At 35.7% G+C, this 16626-nt stretch overlaps 1 protein-coding gene and 1 pseudogene across 1 annotated transcript in view; both read left to right on the top strand.

The window, feature by feature from the left end:
* The window catches only part of LOC140750885 (cuticle protein 19-like), a 49914-nt gene that overhangs the window by 8527 nt on the left and 24761 nt on the right, over positions 1-16626 (top strand). The window lies entirely within an intron of this gene.
* Positions 1984-14462, top strand: LOC140750889 (uncharacterized; annotated as a pseudogene).

Raw genomic sequence — 16626 nt, 5'->3', positions numbered from 1 at the left:
ACCCGTGTTAAACGTACGACCAGGTTTTTACATAATTTATAGCCCCATAAATTAGGAGAATAATTTTACTGATACGAGTTTATTATCCGAATGTCGAATGTGTACTTAATAACCTTTACGTTGTTTCTCATTACATTACATGATTATTCGTGCATTACGAAAAATACCTCATATAAATGTAAACTAAATTAAATAATTATTATCGACGTTCCTTGTCACGTAAAATACGTCTCGTACAGCGTTGCTATAATCATTCACTAGATGGCGTAATCTTACAAGTATAGGATTGATGTGCACACCTCTGATTTTCTATATATCACTGGCTTAAAACCGTGATAGAAAACATGACCATGGCCATGTAACCAACAAGCCTAAAAGTCCTTTAAAAATATTCTCAATAACGTGTGAAGTCTAACTCTGGGAGGAGACCCATGTCCAGCAGTGGGACAATAATAAGCGCATTTATTTTTGTAAGACAAAAATTTCTCATTCTAATTCTTCATGCTTTGTTTTTTGGTGTAATAAGGTAGAGACACACAAGATAATCAAACTTAATCCTGTCGGTTACCAACAAATTGAACTTTATACAATTGAATATGCTACGCCTTCTTAAAATGGTAAATAAATGAAAAAAAAAATCATCATCTAATTAATTATTATTGCCTAATTTTATACCAAAGTATTAGGAATGTAATTATTGCTGTAAAATTTCGTCTAATTCTTTTATAGTATAATTCAATAAAATTATACTTACTGTAATATTCCCAACAAAGGAAATTATGATAAGGATTTTTCTTTTTAAAATTTGTGTCCTTATTCAGAGATACTGTGAAGTCTAAATAAATAATATTGAGTCAACATTTGCTCACCAATAATCTAGATTACACCTACACTACTACTGACAGTAGTAAAAATAGGTTAGAGAAGGGTGATAGCTATCGAAAGCCTGTAAAGTTGGTTGTATAGCCAGAAAACGTGTTCAGTTGCGTGTACCGTATCACTTATTTATTCAGATATTTTATTAGGAAATACTTTACACATATTTCTACTAAGTTTAGTTATTATCTATAATATTTGTTAGGAAATCGTTTACACATATTTTTGCCGAGTTTAGGTGTTTTAATGTAGGAAACGTTTTACGACTTGTAATTACAGATTTTTTTGTTTTGAAATATGCCTTAGCGTCGTATTGTAAGTAACCTAGTGGTTGAAACTTGGCTTCGCGATCGAGTGACTGAGGTTCGAATCCCAGACAGGCATGACAAACTTATCCAAAGATGAACATCATCTTAAAAAATAATCATTACTTGTTTTCACGGCGAAGTGAAGTATCATGAGGATGCCTGCATACCGGAGAAATCTTTAAAAAAGTTCTGAAAGGCGTGTGAAGTCTATCAATACGCATTTGGTCACCCAGGTGACCTACAGCCTTAACTTTCTTCTTCTGAGGAGACCCATGTCCCCATGACCCATATGACCCAGTCCCTGGTGTGGGACAGTTACGGGTTGAAGACTTCCAAAGAAAGCAAGAAGCAAGTTTTTAAAATATTTTTTTTCTTCTTCGTAAAAAAGTGATACCTACCTAATTAAGCTCGGGTGTTCGAATCGAATCAGAAGAATTCGCTTAGAATAAAAATAAATATTAAAAAATGCAAATCACAATGTGACAAAACTATGCTTTAACTGTAATTAAGTTAGCCTTGTAAGGCTGACTTAAGAATAACGGTAGACTGTCACAGAAAAACCACATTATTACCATCAGTTTAGTTAGATCTAAATATAGACTACACTTAACCGGATCTGCATATTGTAATTATAAATATTTCCCTGAAATATTGCATAAGCTAAATAGAACCCGGACTATTCGTAACAAAGCGAGAAGTCACGGTTGTTACGCACATTTTACTGTACCTCGTGAACTGAATACAGGAGTGTGAAGTGGAGTCTGCGTTAAATCGTCATTACCATTTTAATTGTCCACACTATTCATCTGTACAACGACATTGATGTTTTGTTTCGGTATTACCGAACAGCATATTTTGAGACAAACAAAGCACCTTATAAGAAGAGGTACATTCCCAAAAATATCAGTTGTCTTTCACAAATCCAAAGAATCGCAGGAAAGATGATTCGTACAGTAAGTTTGAAGATTTTTAAATTTTAAATATTTTCATATTTTGTCCATTTGTCTCATGTAACTGTGTTATTTCAGCCCACATTCTCCGCGGTGCTTGCATGCGTCAGCTTACTGCAAGGCATTTCTGGGGCAGCATACTCCAACGTGTTCGTTCAAAGCGGCGCGGACATAGTGCCTGTGGAGTACGTCAAATATGGTGCCCCGGCAGTGCCGATAACCGGATCGCAGATAGCTCAAATATCTGCGCCCGTGGACTCGATCGTGTCTCTGCCTTCGATGCCGGCCGTGGTGTCTCCTTGCGTGGCACCTTGCGTCATTCCTGGCGCGCCGCTCTCCGCGGTGGCGCCGATAAGTTCCACGGCTAATGCTAAAATTGTAGCCTACAAGTCACCGATCGCGAATGTGCCCGTTGTATTGGCAAATAAGGATGTAAGTGCAATAATGGGCATTCGACAAGGACGCTTATCTGTCGACGTGAGACGGCGCCTATGATTTATTACATGCGTAATTTTGTCTCTGTAAATCTGTATCTTACTTTTCGGATACGGATGTCAATTTTAATATAACCCAAATTCAAAGTTCGAGAAGTAATTTTATCCGTTTTCCATCTACACTTGCCATACTATTATCTTGGGCTGTCAATCAACTTTTTGATAGTTACAAAAACAATGAATTTAAAATAACATAGTAAGATTCAAATCGTTTAATACTGGTAAATATATTAATTTCCTGAAACCAGCTCTACGTATTAGTACTTTTGCACGTAGCCTTTGTTACCCATCTATCCATCTCTGTGTAGTGTGAGTGTCCATCCATGTGTCATCATCATGTGTAATGGGTACAAAAAGATGAGATTAAATAAAAAACATTTATATAAATAATCGTACAGAAATTTAGAGTGTTAAGTTTTTTTAGTGTTCATTTGTGTTTCAGCCACTGAAAAATATTTTTGTTTTCACCGATCTTATGGTAGCTATAGAAAATGTTTGTTTCTAAAAGCGATTTACAAATTATCTTTGAGACTTATGAGGTTCTCGAAGTTAATTTGTATATCGTCCACTTTTACATTACATTAACTGTTTATTCCTTATATCCTGTTTTAGGAGGCTACAAGCTACCAATACGCGTACTTCGTGAACGACGAGAGCACCGGAGATAAGAAGGCACAGAGCGAGCAGAGCGACGGGTCAGTGGTTCAAGGCCAGTACTCGTTCATTCAACCGGACGGCTACCGACGGGAAGTGGTTTACACTGCGGATGACTTGAAAGGGTTAGTTGTATGCAAACCTTTATGCTTGAAATTTTGTTAAACAGTAGGGAACCACGACACCGGGTGAAGGTTTTGAAGGTTCCCCCTTGTTAACAAAAAAACATTAAGAAAGTTTGAGCTCACTTTTTCATTACTGAAACACGATAGTGGCTGAAACTCAGTCTCCCAATCTGAAGGTCCGAGGTCTGATTTTTCAAAATTCGTATGTATTTGAAATATTATTTTACCGTTCGTTACCGTAAAATAAGGTACATTTAGTACTTACGTCATACTATTTGATCTTGACGACCTCAATTTTTTATCTTTGATTTTTGAATTTTAATTGATTGCAGATTTCTTGACATTGATTTTGAACTTGTTTTTAAATAAGAGCCAAGAAATTATTCAATATTTACTACTAGCTTATTACTTTACTTTACTTACTAGCCTTTATTATAGTAAGTAATAAACAGCACATATAATAATTCATTTATGAATGACATTTGCATATTTAATATATCAAGCATTACTATACTCGTGAACCTGTTAAGAAACAATGTGAATAACGCTTATAACGCTTTCTACACTCACATCCCAGACTAGGATTCCCTGTGTCGTGGGTGCCATGGACACACACATAGACAAATAAACAAACACCCACACCCAAAAACAGATATCTAAAATCATCATTTAGATATCTGTCTGGCCGGGGATCGAACCCGGGACCACTTGCGCGTCAGACCGTTATGGTTGCCGCTCCGCCACGCGGGTCGTCAATGTGAATAATTTGCGATGTAATTTTCAAAACATTCTTCTTTATTCAGATTCAACGCCGTCGTCAGAAACTTTCTACCTGAATCGGATGGCAAATCCGTGAAGAAAGAAGAGCCCAAGGAGGACAAAAAAGACTTACCTCCCTGCAAGGACGTTAAGAGCGAACAACTGAACGTAGAACCTAAGGCAGAACCCCCGAAGGCACCAGCACCAGAAGTAGAACAACTCGAAGTAACAGAGAAGCCTAAGGAAGAAGTGAGTCAGCCACATGTAGAAGCAAAAGATGGTGGATCCAATCCTAGCGCCAATTCAGTTGTTCCATATGATGAGATACTCAAGTGTCTTCAAGCCAAAGCCCAGAAGAACGGCCCTACTAGCATCTCCCCATTAACGTACATTCTTCTACCTTCCCTCGGCGGCTTTGGAAGACCTTGTTAATTCCTACACACTGTTTATTTGAATGTCGTCTAGTCTAGCAGTTTATTTGTGACTAAAAGCGTTAACCTTACAATTTATTATTTGCATGACTATGTATTAAAATAGTAATAAAGAGCAATTGTTATAAATGAAACGTTTTATTTATTATTAATTGAATTGTTGTTCCTGTTACGGTTTATATCTTTTATCAAATTGAGGTGCAATTGTTCAAAATTTCATATTCAAATTCAAATTAAAATCTCATTTATTCAAAATTGATTCATATAGAATAATTTTTGAAAGTCAACAAACTACTACCGCTTCGGAAGGTGTTTCGCTATGGAGAAGAAGCGGCGCAAGAAACTCCAAGATAGTCTTTTAAAATATAAACTGTAAATACCTCAAACATAGTCTTTTAAAATATAAATTGGTGCTACATACATACATACATACGTACATACAATACAATTTACCTACAAGTCATATGCAAATACTACAAGGACGGATCTACTTAATTCTCTACACTTCTATTCTAAATATAGTTTGGAGCGTAGTAAAATGCCGAATGTACATAAAATACAAATAAAAAGGTTGTATGGTTTGAGTCTGAGCTATTTCTGCCTAATAACAGCAATATTCAACGCTACTTTGTTCTGGTTTGAATGGTGTGGTAAGGGGACTTGTCTGACGCATTCCAGCCTAGTCCTCACGGGTAACACACCTATAGGCGCCCGCAGGTAGGAATCTAATATTATCTGGAGTTGATTACAGATGTACATGGGCGGCAGTAGCCACTTACCATCAGATGAACTCATGCTCGTCTGCTACTCATTTTAATAAAAAAAATACAAGATATATGCAAATCCTACATACTGGGCTATTTCTACACTAACATTCTACTGCTAGCAAACACGTAGAAACAGCAACTACGCTGAATTTATTATATTGTTTTATTAGTATTGAGTAACATCGCCTTAAGCATTAAACCCAATCAATTAAAGTTGTACAACATCACAATGATACTAATAATAGTCATTTACGAAGCGGTCAATGCTCTTTATCAACAGATCTCGTTATCAATACAAACCTTTTAAGTTCCCTTTATAATCTGATCACTTTCAATGTTACATTCTTCTTGTAATTACTAAACGTTTCTACTTTCAGAAATTACTCCTGAGGCCTTCAAACTCTACGATTGTCTTAAACAGCTCAATAGCTTAGTATCAAATATCTGATACTATTAATAGATTTGGCTTAAACCGGATCGTATTCCAGTCGGTGAACCAAGTGAGTCAATCAATGTCTAGATTGTCTAGGCAATAAATCGTGTCGTCTACACTAATTCATTAATTCAAAGACTGGTAACAATGATTGAAGATAATGATGGATCACTGAATAAAAAAGTCTAAAACTAATTGTAATTAACAATTGTACTTCGAATAAAAACACGACACTTGAACTCAAACAAGCTGAAAACACGTATTATATGCTGCATACTGCACTTAGGGTCATTTCGTCATCAATGCAGCAGTAGTATATAGTATCCTAGTATCCCAATGTTGGATACGGATCTGCTACGGATGTTGGATTTAATTTGTAAACTAACCCTGTTTTTAAATAATACCAATTCGAAATACAAATTGTTATTTATATTAATTGCCGGTTTACTTTAACCAGATTGGAACGCTTAAGATAGACAAAGCGTGGTCGTAAGAGTACTTATACGTCGTGGATTAATGTTTACGACCAATTGAACCTCGAATACCTTAATCCGGCTATTAGTTATGCATTAAATATTAAGTAGGGATATAATAAAAGTTATTTCACCTTTAAAAACAAACAAGGCCCATTTGTTATAAGTAGTATTGCCTTTTAGGCAGAAATGTATAAGCAAGTACAGTATAAGTGTATAGTACCTGCAAGTATAATAACATTTGCGAAACTTTAATTTACATTACAAAAAAACGAGGCAATAGAATGTGTTCTAATATTACGCAAGCAACAGTAAATCTCAAGGCGTGAAACATAAACACCGTTTAAGCAAACAACCTAATGAGAAATTGTTCCATGCTATCTTGATAAGTAAAGCTGTGATAGCCTAGTTGCTAAAAACTCGGTGTTTCTGGGGACCTGAGGTTAATTTTACAAGTCATTCCTAAGTTTTCACGGTAATGTGCGTGCTACAAATTAAAAAGTCGTGGGGAAACCTAAACCTCAAAGAGTTTTAATAAAAAATAGTTCGCAAGATTTTTTTTTTATTTATTTACTCTTTATTGACCATGTTGAAAACAGTGCGGTGCAAAAGGCGGACTTAATGCTAAATAGCATTTTCTCCCAGTCAACCTTAGGGATGTGCAGAAAAATTGAAGGCGGTACAACTATACTAAACAAATAATAATAAATAGGAAATAAAATAAAATGAAAAAAGGGAGAAAGGAAAACATGAGAATTATGTGAATTATATAAATACGTATTCAACCAGCGCGGTATGCTATAACCCAGAACCCCTCACACTCTACGAGGAGACCTGTACCCGCAGGACAGTCATGGGTTGAAGCATATCTAGACAATTTCGTAATTTTTTTTCGTACCTTTATTTACATTTAATTTATATACACAGACCTTTGCCAAAGAGTTTGTTTAGTTAAATTACTATAGCCCCAGGTTTAAACTCAATAATCTATCTTAAACAACAAATCGAATTACATTCAAATCTATTATAAGCATATAATAGTACTTATTCTTTTTTTAAACTGCGAATGAGTCAGATATTGTTAAGTGCAAAATAATTATTTCGGATCAAAGAAAAAATGCATTTTCAGTGCAAAAAACTGTCATATACCAACAATAATAAACTAATATCCGTGATGATTGGCTATTAGGTCCGTGTTCTGTTAATTATATCTAGACATTTAATCTTATTGTATCAAAGCTGTCAGTTTACATGCTCACGAATTACTAAACACGGAATATAATATTTTGATAGTGTAGTTAACACGCCTAACATTATGTCATTCATTATTTAATCAAAGTCAACTGAAATTAAAGTATTATGTATTTCAAGGCTTTTTTCTCCTTGAGACTGATGATCTTGAATAAACTCGAGTCAAAGATAAATGAACACACATTCTACACTCACATCCCCACACTAGGATTCCCTGTGTCGTGGGTGCCAAGGACACACACATAGACAAATACACAAACACCCAGACCCAGAAGCAGTCACCTAAATTCATCATTTAGGTATCTGTCAGGCCGGGGATCGAACCTGGGAATCTCTGCGCGTCAGACCGGCATGGTGACCGCTCCGCCACGCGGGTCGTCAAAATAAAGATTAAGTTTTAAAAAGTTACTGTACCTTTTATAACGTCAGACTTTATTTCCGCCAGCCCACTCATCTAATGACCTTATCTGACTGTCTCTTTGTCTTAACTAACCTTGACTTACCTGAAATTTGATTTTCATAAGACTCAGTCAAAGAGAAAGTAAGATTATTTTTACTTTAAAAATGAATAAAGCTATGCCCTCAAATACCTACTCTATATAGCTGAATATTTAATAAAATTAAAGCAATGTTACGTTGAAAACAAAATACAGAAGGAACTGTACATGATATTGCCATGTATTTATAATTTTTGTTTTTTAATAACAATAATTTAACAACAAAAGCAACAATAAAAATAAAAAGAAAATGTTATGAAATTCTTTACTCAATCTATAAAATTTGAATTAATTAGAAAAAATAATTTACAAATATAATCCTAAAAATTGGTTACTTAATTGATAGAATTATCGACGCAGGCATTGAAGTTTATCAGCGCTGACACATTGATTAACGAGTACGTATTAGTTCGCTAGTTGTACGGCCATGGCTTGTCAAAGTTGGAGTCAAGGTGCATTTCTCCGCCCCACCACACCGCTGCTACCGAACTATAAAACCATACTACTGGACTGTTGACAGCAATCAGCTCACAGTTGTTAAACCAACCACAATGTTCAGCAAAGTAAGCTATAGTCCACATAATCATTACTTGTTTTCATGGAAATAAGATATTGTTTGATTAATTCGGTTAATAACCCTAGGCAACTATAAATTGCCTACTGATCATCAAATTCACATAAGATGAGGTTTCTATCTAAAGTTGACCACATACGCTCTATATATTTTTGAGGGCTAAGGTATACGCCTCAAGTGAGTTTGTGTGCCTTGCTAAAACTCTCTAAAACCAGAAAAAACAGTGTTATACTACTGCTATAAGACAGAAATAGATGAACTTCGAAGATTCTGAAGAGTTCCTTTTCATTAACATATTTTTTTACAGATTGTAACTTTCGGCGCCCTTTTGGCTGCGGCCAACGCTGGTCTGCTCGCAGGACACGGTCACGCCGTCTCCTCCCAGAGCATCATCCGCCACGATGAGCCAGCTCACTACGCGCTGCCCCTTGCCCACGCCGCCCCAGTAGCGTACGCCGCCCCCATTGCCCACTACGCCGCTCCCGTTGCCCACTACGCCGCCCCCGTCGCCCACTACGCCGCCCCCGTCGCACACTACGCCGCCCCTGCTGCCCATTACGACGGCCATGATGAATACGTAAGTAAACTTCAAAATCAAAATAAACAAAAAAAAAAAAGTCATTATCTACTACAACAACAAAGATTACTTTCTTTTGTCAATTTAATTGAAAGTATAGGTTCCGTACTGATTTCATTATTATGATTCAGGCTCACCCCAAATACGATTTCGCGTACTCCGTGGCGGACCCCCACACCGGCGACCACAAGTCCCAGCACGAGAGCCGCGACGGCGACGCCGTGCACGGCTCCTACTCCCTGGTGCAGCCCGACGGCTCCGTGCGCAAGGTCGACTACACCGCTGACGCGCACAATGGGTAAGACAAGACCATCAAATCGTTTGCTATAAATAAACCTAGAGATCTTTATTAAAGGCAATATAATTGTGTTGTTTATTGTATTATAAAAATATCTTTTTTTTCTTATTTCAGTTTCAACGCCGTGGTGCACAACTCCGCGCCCTCCGTCCACGCCGCCCCCGCCGCCGCCTACCATCATTACTAAGCCAACTTGATTTAATATAATAAAATTTTACAGTCGACATATATATTTCAAGTATTGTGAATGAGTGCCCGTGCTGTGGAACTGTTGTGATAATTTATATTTTTGTAAATATGGTTAGTGATGTACGTAATGAGCCAATTGTAAATAAATAAAATTGATATCTTTATTTCGTACTTTCAATTTTCCAATTGTATACAATTATTTTTATTTATTGAGACTTTATGATAAAATAAACTACAATAACATTTAAATACACCATTAGGTATCATATATTGAATTGAAACAAACATAAAATTAAAATTACTTAGTTGTAAACAAATCTACTTAAGTTTAAAATTTTATTACTTCATGCGATATAGCGACTGTAAATAGTATCTATCAGATTTTTCCAAAGTTCAAAATATCACAAAATGTGATTACTAAAATAGTATTTGGTAAGCAAAACATTGGATAGCTTGAATATCAATAACGGGTATTATAGAGTAAGGTCTAAGCAAAGGGCTTACTTTCTAAAGTATCAAAATATTAGGTCAAGTATTTATAAACATGGCGAATAAGAGATCTGTTGAAAATAATTAAAAATTATAGACGCAAAATACATGTATCTGACTTATACCAAAACATCATCATCAACCCATTAACGTCCCACTGCTGGGCACAGCTCTCCTCTCATAATGAGAAGGATTAGGCCATAGTCCACCGCGCTGGCCAAGTGCATATTGGTAGACTTCACATAGCTTTAAGATTTTTTTATAAATCTCTCTGGTATGCTGGTTTCCTCGCGATGTTTTCCTTCACCGTTTAGCAAGTGATAATTAATTTCTAATACGCACATAACTTTGAAAAATCAGAGGTGCGTGCCTGGGATTTGAACCTCGGACCCTTCGATCGAGAGGCCGAGTTTCTTAACCACTAGGCTATCACTGCCGAAACATACTTACTTATAATAATTCAGGACTATTTTTACCCGACTGCAGAGAGTAATGTTTTTCGAGCGTATGGACGTTTCTACGACTCATTCTTTGGCACGTCCAACGCACAATTAAACATATCGTTGAATTCAGCTAAATTCTAGGAGTGACAATGTAGCTTACATTACTTGCCTTTTTGATTAATTCTTTTTAAGCATTCGAGTGTTCTTGTTATATTTGCATATATTTTTTCTGTCTTTTATCATTGCATGAGTAATACAATGATAAAAGCAAGTGTTTACTTTTATTTAATGAACCACTAAGTATTAGAAGGTTGTCAATCAATAAAATTATTAACATGCTTCTGGTTACTCCGACTTAGATACCTATCTAGAATAACTGAAGTCGAATACCTGAAGACTAAATCTGAATACGTTTAGTGCTGACTTCTTCTTTGATTCGGATGCAAGATTATATTTATAAGAATATACATATAACCAAATTATACGAGTATATTTAGGCTTTTTGAACTCACTTTATTTTTAATAGTTACTTCATAGTTCATATAAAGAGAAGTTGCTGCGTTACTGCTCCTAAGGGCTAAAATAGAACGCCTCTTATTCAAAATCAAAATCAATATCAAATTATTTAAAAGGATTATTTTTGAATGTCAATAAGAATCTGCCTGAAATCTGAAAAAAAGCAGTGATAGCCTAGTGGTTAAGAAACGCGGCCTCTCGATCGAGGGGTCCGAGGTTCAAATCCCAGGCACGCACCTCTGATTTTCAAATTTATGTGCGTATTAAAAATTAATTATCACTTGCTTAAACGGTGAAGGAAAACATCGTGAGGAAACCTGCATACCTGAGAGATTTATAAAAAAAAAATCTTAAAGGTATGTGAAGTCTACCAATACGCACTTGGCCAGCGCGGTGGACTATGGCCTAATCCTTCTCATTCTGAGAGGAGACCCGTGCCCAGCAGTGGGACAGTAATGGGTTGATGATGATGATGATGATGAAGAATCTGCCACGATTTCAGAAGGAATTTCGTTTAGGAGAAGAAGCGGGGAAAGAAATAAAATAACACACATCTTTAAACTTTCACGTACAATAACAAAATTATGCTATTGGATCATGTAGACCTGGAACATAAACAAAACATAACAAAATAATAACTTGTTTTAAAGTACCTTCTTTTCACAGCGTTAGTTTATTTGTTAATAATTTAACTTATATCTTACTTACCACAACCATTTATAAAGACCGATCGATAATAAACACATAACTAACTCAACTGTGGTACAGCAGTTCCGTCATGTGTTTTGTAACGAGTATATATAATTTAAAATTAATTCAGTCTATATATGTTTATACTAGTCAATGTTATAAGAATTAATACAATTTTGCACACATATTTGATAATTATAAATATAGTATAGAGTGCAAAGAAAAGAAAAGAAAAAAAGAAAATTAAAGAGATGTCCCACAGGCTTGTCCTCGCTTCGGGTGACTAGAAGGGTGGCAGTTTTTCGCCCCAGAAATTAGCCTCACTGTACAGCGAGGTAACGCTGCAAGCGTTCGGCACTATGCCACAAGTAGGAGTTTTGGATGATGTTTTTATTTTATAAGTATAGTTTTATTATTATTTATGTTTTAATTTTATTTACTTCTCGTTTAATTTTAGTATGCTTAGCGTTGTAGTTTAGCCGATTGACTTTCTTAAAACAGCATAAAATATTATAAATCATTGTCATGATTTTTTATATTATCTAGCAACCTCAGATATATGAGAGATTTATTTAGATTTAATTAATTGGAAATGGAAACGAATATATGAAAACAATGAAAGAAACATGTCTTAATACGTCGTAGTCGTTTAATCATTAATGTCCTTCTGCTGGGCAGGGTACGGGATAACCCATTGTCCACCGCGCTGGCTTTGTACGGATTGGCAGATAGCACGCACCTGTGAGAACATTTTTTTCTTTCTAACATACATCTTTCGTACTAACAACCAACCCAAACAAATGTCTTATATATTACGATCATAGATTAGTAAAGATAGTTCGCCGCCTTGAAATTGAATGAAGCCACAAACGGCTTATTTTAGTAAGTTCTTTTTTTGAATTCTTGACAAATAAAAACATTTTTAGAGAAAATTTACGAATAAATAACTAATACTGCGTAATTTACGTAATAATTACGCATAAATAAATAATTATTTCAAATATTTTAGGGATATTTTTTATCACGGAGACGTGGCAAAACATTTTTACGCAACTATTTCAATTCTCAAAACTGGGTACATTTTCTTGTTAGGAGTGAGTAATCTTTACTAATCTATGATTACGATTTAAATAGTGACGCATACTCAAAATAAATTAAATATGCGTTGCACTCATGCACTTTCTAAATAAAAGACGGCTAAGCTTTAGCGACCTTGAACAGGAGTGTCGCTCCTACTGATATAGTTATTCATACTTTATGGTTAAGGTCAACTCGCGCATTTCTCCGCCCCACCGCGTGGCCCGGCTGCGACTTTAGATCTATAAAACCATACACCGCCGGACCGTTGACATCAATCACTTCGCGGTTGTATTATCATACACACAAAATGTTCAGCAAAGTAAGTTGCACTTGCTAGAACCATTCAAATATTCAACAAAAAACAACAGCTTAAAAATTGGGATAATTTCAGATCGTAGCTTTCGGCGCCTTCTTGGCTGCAGCCAACGCTGGTTTGCTCGCGGGACACGGCCACGCCGTCTCCTCCCAGAGCATCGTCCGCCACGATGAGCCAGCTCACTACGCGCTGCCTCTTGCCCACGCCGCCCCAGTAGCGTACGCCGCCCCCATCGCCCACTACGCCGCCCCCATCGCTCACTACGCCGCCCCTGCCGCCCATTACGATGGACATGATGTATACGTAAGTATTTCAGAGTCAATGAGCCAGTGTCAAATCAAAGTGTAATGAAATCAAAAGTTTTAGAACCACGAGGGTCCGACCGGGGAGTTAGGTTACACCGCCAAACCTATTTCTAGCCTGAGATAAAAAGGTGTGGACACCAGCTGAATTGAGTATCTATGATAAGTTTGTGAGGTAGAACCCCTGTTTTCGAAGGTATCAATAACAGTGACCACTTAATATCAGGTGGGTTGCTGCTTTAAAGTCTTTGAGTCAATGAAATGATAATGTAATTGATTCCTTTATAACAGGCTCACCCCAAATACGACTTCGCGTACTCCGTGGCTGACCCTCACACCGGCGACCACAAGTCCCAGCACGAGAGCCGCGACGGCGACGCCGTGCACGGCTCCTACTCCCTGGTGCAGCCCGATGGCTCCGTGCGCAAGGTCGACTACACCGCTGACGCGCACAATGGGTAAGACAAGACATATTTCTACTTCTCAAGTTTTCTACTATAACTAGCCTTAGTGATAAGACACTAGGGGTAGTCTCTATCATCTATAGGCAGTTTCAGAACCATACCATTAAGATTTTAGTTATATTATGGGCTTCCAAAAAATCGCTTTTCTCCTTTTTCTAAACCTTTTTTTATATTATACCTATGACATCTAAAAAATAGTCCCATAATATAATGAACCATGTTATGATGATCTAATATGTTTTATGACTATTTAATTAACACTGCGTTTCTGTTTTCAGTTTCAACGCTGTGGTGCACAACTCCGCGCCCTCCGTCCACGCCGCCCCCGCCCCCGCCTACCATCATTACTAAGCCATTGATAATAGAAAATAATATATTATTGCAGTCGATATATACAATACATGTATGAATGCACGTACTATATAATAGTTGTGATAATTTATTTTTTGTAAATATGTGAGTGAGAACGTACCTATTGTAAATAAATAAAAATTCATTATCTATAATTTTATACTTTCATTTCTGTATTGATCTGAAATAAACAAAATACCAAAAGTCAATCTGAAAATCCTTTATATATTAAATAAATACATACATACACAATAATAAATCTTAAATAGGCTAAAAAATGAATAATTATTTTGATGCAAAAGACATGTAGAATTTAGTATAATTTTAAACATTTTTAGTTGCAAATATTTTATAAGCAATAATAGACACAATTTTATATGCAAATAATTTATTTATTAAAATCACCAAGGATTATTACATTCTTATGTGCCACCTTAATTTAAGAACTAGGAATATAGTTAACAATAAATGCAAAATAACTTATAGGTGAGTATCAAAGACGCCTTGTAATAATACAAAAAAAAGTAAAACGTAATAATAATAATAATAAACAAAAGTACACAAATTATAATTAAACAGGTTTCTCGAATAACGAAAAGTTTTCAAAGCGTACAGTTGATATATTTAAATACAGGCGACTACTATTTATTATGTAGAGAATAAAAATGACAAAGAGTATTTTTTGAGAATATCCCTACATACCCAGTTCCTTACACTGCGTTGTGTAAAATTTTCTATCACGACAGTAAACAAATAAACTATGTACAACACACTTTGGTTACAAATAAAAAGGTTCCACCTTTAAGGCTTAGAAGACCCCACGAAAAATGGGTATAGCATTACTAATGTTATTATTAGTTTACTACGGCATTATCGCTTTATTAATTTCTATTGATTATTTTCAGATTTTAAATCTAATGACCAAATTGTCAAATCAATAGATTGTGTTTAATAATTTAATTACATGTAATACAAAACATATTTACACAAATGTTGGGGGCTGAATATACACAAGTACTGCCATTGGCACTATAATTACATTTGGTCATTTGCTTTGGAGGTTTAATTAATGCCAGCCCCTTTACTGATCTCCGAAACCAAGATTCAGTGTGATAGTACTTTGTACTTTTAAAAAAAGCCTTGATTTTGCAAGTTTACACGTCTGTGAAAGGTTTACTTACTACAGAAAATTCTTGAAAATGATTGATGATGTAATTGAATGAGGATGTAAATGATTAACTCCTTTGTCCCGTGACATAATCTGCAAACACATATTGCAAAAAAAGAGCTGGCACATTTTTAATTAGGGGTAGTTAAAATCCAATATCCAATGAAATGGTCCTAATTCATAAAATGCTATATTTAATTTATACTTTATCTGAAGAAGCGTTACAATTTTCTTCTTTTCATTCGTTATAAGCTTATTCTGGTCATTTATTTACATATTTAATTTATAACTAGGTAACGCATTACACACACGCAGATAAACTTCTAAGCACAAACTTTTTTGAATAGTGTATTTTTATTTGAATAGTGCCTACTTTTCCTAATGACTAGTTCAACAATAACATCACCTACGTTTACTGTCTTAACAACTTTCGCATGAAGGGAGACAATTAAATTTACAAGAAAACTTTGACTCCGAAAATCCATATTTTTTATAATATAGGAGTACTTGATGGTAAGTGGCTACTCCCGCCCATGGACATCTGTAATCAACCCCAGATAGGATTAGATATTCCTACCTGAGGTCGGTCACAGATACGCCGCTACCTCTGAAGCCTAAGCTGGAACGCCTCGGAAAAGTATGTCTCCCTTACCACACCCTTCAAAACGGAACACAGTAGCGCCTAACACTGCTGTTATGATGATATTAAAAATACGTGTGGCGGTGTTGCCGCCGCAATCGAACCGCAAAGGGTTCTACCACCTTCATTTCTATAAACTATTTAATGTCCCATAAATGTAACAATAGAAGCCGCTGTTGAAGCAATTTCAACGAAATATAACGACGGCAGTACTTCAATCACCACTACGAAGTGTTCTACATAACATGGGGAGAGTTCTAATACGTTTCAATGTAGTAACTAATTTCGTAGCGATTGTAATTAAAACTTTTACAACATGAGGTGCCCTTGTACTCATTTAACCTAATGTAATTGTTTCTGATATCTATTCTTTGTATAAATAAACAATTCAAAATAAATATTATAAGTCTGATTTGCCAATAAGTAATATTTTGACTTTTGTAATTAAGAAATAACAACTTTGATCTGAGTACTTTTATAAATGTTTTCATCCTAAAAGTTAGGGGTGAAT

The sequence above is a fragment of the Epargyreus clarus genome, unplaced genomic scaffold (genome assembly GCF_041222505.1).
Source record: "Epargyreus clarus isolate Ecla_fem2 unplaced genomic scaffold, WU_Ecla_fem_2.2 ptg000021l, whole genome shotgun sequence".
Taxonomy (NCBI): domain Eukaryota; kingdom Metazoa; phylum Arthropoda; class Insecta; order Lepidoptera; family Hesperiidae; genus Epargyreus; species Epargyreus clarus.
The sequence above is the reverse complement of the archived record's forward strand: the minus strand, read 5'-3'. Positions and strand labels throughout refer to the sequence as shown.